Genomic DNA, 3,773 nt, shown 5'->3' on the forward strand with positions numbered 1-3,773 from the left:
CCGTGACGGGTGAGAGGTACTCCGATATGTTATAGAATCGTATCATCCCCAGCCTGGCTGATAAACACCTGCTAGAACGTACGATGTTTATGCAGGATGGCGCTTCACCCCATATTGCTACACGCGTGAAAGATCTCTTGCACTCATCGTTTGGTGATGATCGTGTGCTCTGCCGCCACTTTCGTCATGCTTGGCCTCCCGGGTCCCCAAATCTCAGCCCGTGCGATTATTGGCTTTGGGGTTACCTGAAGTCGCAAGTGTATCGTGATCGACCGACGTCTCTAGGAATGCTGAAAGACAACCCCCGACGCCAATGCCTCACCATAACTCCAGACATGCTTTACAGTGCTGTTCATAACATTATTCCACGACTACAGCAATTGCTGAGGAATCATGGTGGATATGTTGAGCATTTCCCGTAAAGAACATCAACTTTGCTTTCTCTTACTTTGTTATGCCAATTATTGCTATTCTGATCAGATGAAGCGCCATCTGTCGGACATGTTTTGAACTTTAATATTTTTTGGTTCTAATAAAAACCCCTGTCGTTCCAAGCATGTGTATGAATTTGTACCTCTCTATCTACATTATTCCGTGATTTATTCAATTTTCAAAATTATAGTGACTTTTTGATCACCCGTTATATTCCACACAGAATTGACCGCGAGGGATTGGGGTGGGGGGGGGGGGGGTTGTTCGCTGGAAATCACGGCACTGATTTCAGTGTTGTCCTGCATTTATAGCGGACGCGAAGATTTACAGAACACAGTCCCCAAATGCCTTCGATATACACGCCTTGTGGAACTCCAGAAAGGATCTATTCCAAACCACTGGCGTCAATTCCCAGCAAAAATTAAGGTGCTTGCACAATACCTGTGCAGCATCCGTCTGCAATAGTTATTAAGCCAGCAAAGTAATCACATCGATAATCAAAATATCCACGTGTGTACTGCCGGTCTATAGTGTCCAACGGGCACAATATTTCGGCGATCAAACATGTCGCCATCATCAGGTGAACTGACGGACTGAGCTCCGTGCCGGCACGTTCACAGGAGCTCAGTCCGTCAGTTCACCTGATGATGGCGACATGTTTGATCGCCGAAATATTGTGCCCGTTGGACACTATAGACCGGCAGTACACCCGTGGATATTTTGATTATCAAATACGCCGGGAGAAACTCAAGAATCTAATCACATCGAGTTTGACGCTATCAGTACAATTTACAAAGCGGAGAAGAGAAATAGGTCGATAGATGAAGCCTCCTGCTAATTCTGAACAACTTACTATTTGTCCATGGGGGAAAGAAGAACGGTCACGGATTGCTATAACAACAACGGGAGCGATTTGATTTGGCTCTTAGAATGTGGTACTAGGGTGCTGGGGGCGTTTCCATGTGTACCAGGACATGGGTCTAGAAACAAGAAATAAATTATGTACATTTATTTTATTGAGGTGATAATTACAATTTTTCAACTAACCCTCGTATAGACAGTTGTAGGAGTTCTGTAAAAATTTGTAGGGTTGTGAAATAGAATGATAACATAGTGTTAATTGTAGGTAAAGCAGCTGGCAGCAAGCTGAGAAGCAGTGTAAGAAGGAGAGTGTTAACAAATCTGTACCAAGGCCGGGATTCGAACCCAGGTCACCTACACACTTGGCAGATGCGCTAACCACTACGCCACCCTGGCACATTGGCTTTACACAACTGCAACAATCGTCTCGCCTCAATCCAAATTGCCTGTCACACCTCAGCCCACTTGGTATTCTCGCCACCAATCATCTCGGGGTTGGAGCTCTTTTTTCCGTGTTTGGTTTAACACCGTCAACTGTCCCACTGCCCGCCATGTTTGTCTTTACAGCTGGTAAACACTGAAACAGTGACAGTGACAACTCAATATATAGTGTTTGAGAGTGGTGAAGATGAAGAAAAAGAAAATGTAAGTGAAACGTTACGTAAACACACGCACACGTGCACACACACACACACACACACACACACACACACAAAATTAAATAATTTCACGCATAGAAATAATAATATTTCAAATCGTAATATTTGGCTTAAACAATTTATCTACTTTATGGTGTAAGTCGTTACGGATGACAAACCGCGTAGAAAAAGAGTCACTGTAGAAACATAACACATCAGAAAACCACACCATCTAGTAAATTTTCAAATATCTGTAATTGTTGTTGTTGTTATTGTGGTATTCAGTCCTGAGACTGGTTTGATGCAGCTCTCCATGCTACTCTATCCTGTGCAAGCTTCTTCATCTCCCAGTACCTACTGCAACCTACATCCTTCTGAATCTGCTTAGTGTATTCATCTATTGGTCTTCCTCTACGATTTCTACCCACCACGCTACCCTCAAATACTAAATACTAAATTGGTGATCCCTCGATGTCTCAGAACATGTCCTACCAACCGGTCCCTTCTTCTAGTCACGTTGTGCCACAAGCTCATCTTCTCCCCAATTCTATTCAATACCTCCTCATTAGTTATGTGATCTACCCATCTAATCTTCAGCATTCTTCTGTAGCACCACATTTCGAAACCTTCTATTCTCTTCTTGTCCCAACTATTTATCGTCCACGTTTCACCTCCCACATGGCTACACTACATACAAATACTTTTAGAAATGACTTCCTGACATTTAAATCTATACTCGATGTTAACAAATTTTTCTTCTTCAGAAACGCTTTCCTTGCCATTGCCAGTCTACATTTTATTTCCTCTCTACTTCGACCATCATCAGTTATTTTGCTCCCCAAATAGCAAAACTCCTTTACTACTTTAAGTGTCTCATTTCCTAATCTAATTCCCTCAGCATCACCCGACTTAATTCGACTACATTCCATTATCCTCGTTTTGCTTTTGTTGATGTTCATCTTATACCCTCCTTTCAAGGCACTGTAATTATGATTTAAAAACTAATAGTTACAGTTATACAAACAGTATAGAACGATGATGAAAAATAGAAGCCCACTGAAGATGCAGCAACTTCAGTGAAACAAGTTTGCCTTTAAAAACAAAATTGTGTTTTGCTAAAGGCGAACCCTATCCAAAAACATACGTATTCTCCTAAGTACTTCCCTAGCAGTTAGTGCACCTGCCTAGTGAACAGGAGATCCGGATTCAAATCCTGGCCTTGGCACAAATTTTCCTTCATCGCTTAGTCTCAAATCATAGACTTCAAGGTCTCCGGAACCGTGTAGTTTCTTGATTAAAGCACCTATGCCTCGTTTCAGGCTGGATTCCCTTCGACGCTGAGGTGCTATTTCAGTACATTTGGAGAGCCTCTGGAATGCTGTTCGCGTTAACATGGGAATACCGAGTTGGCTGAGGCGTGAATGGGAATTTGGACTGACGAGAGTGGCTTGCTAGGGTAGTCCGTGCAGTCATACAAGAGTGGCGTAGTGGTTAGCACATCTCCCTGGTGAGCAGGGGACCGGGGTTCGAATCCTGGCCTTGTTACACATTCTCATTTGTCGCTTGAGTCTGTATACAGGGTGTAAATTTTAAGTTGACAAATCGGAATAACTCGAAAAATAAGCTTCACAAGAAAAAACGTGTAGAATACAAAGCTGATTATTTTCGAGGAGAATATCTATCTACTGGTGCTGAAATTAGCCCACCACTCCAGTCCCCTGGGGGTGGGGCTGGAAGCAACTTTAAAATTTCAAATGGGAACAGAATCAGATTCTACATAAAAAACTACGTACATTTTGATTTGATTGCTGGTAGTTGGCGCTGTAATTCAAGAAAATCCAT

The 3,773-nt window shown here is 42.7% G+C and overlaps 1 non-coding gene across 1 annotated transcript; it reads right to left on the reverse strand.

Annotated features, from left to right (window-relative positions):
• Positions 1–1,617: 1,617 nt before the first annotated feature.
• On the reverse strand, positions 1,618–1,689 carry Trnat-agu (transfer RNA threonine (anticodon AGU)). Its single transcript has one exon. It is a non-coding gene; the product is annotated as a tRNA-Thr (tRNA).
• Positions 1,690–3,773: the final 2,084 nt, after the last annotated feature.

The sequence above is a fragment of the Schistocerca gregaria genome, chromosome 9 (genome assembly GCF_023897955.1).
Source record: "Schistocerca gregaria isolate iqSchGreg1 chromosome 9, iqSchGreg1.2, whole genome shotgun sequence".
Lineage (NCBI taxonomy): Eukaryota > Metazoa > Arthropoda > Insecta > Orthoptera > Acrididae > Schistocerca > Schistocerca gregaria.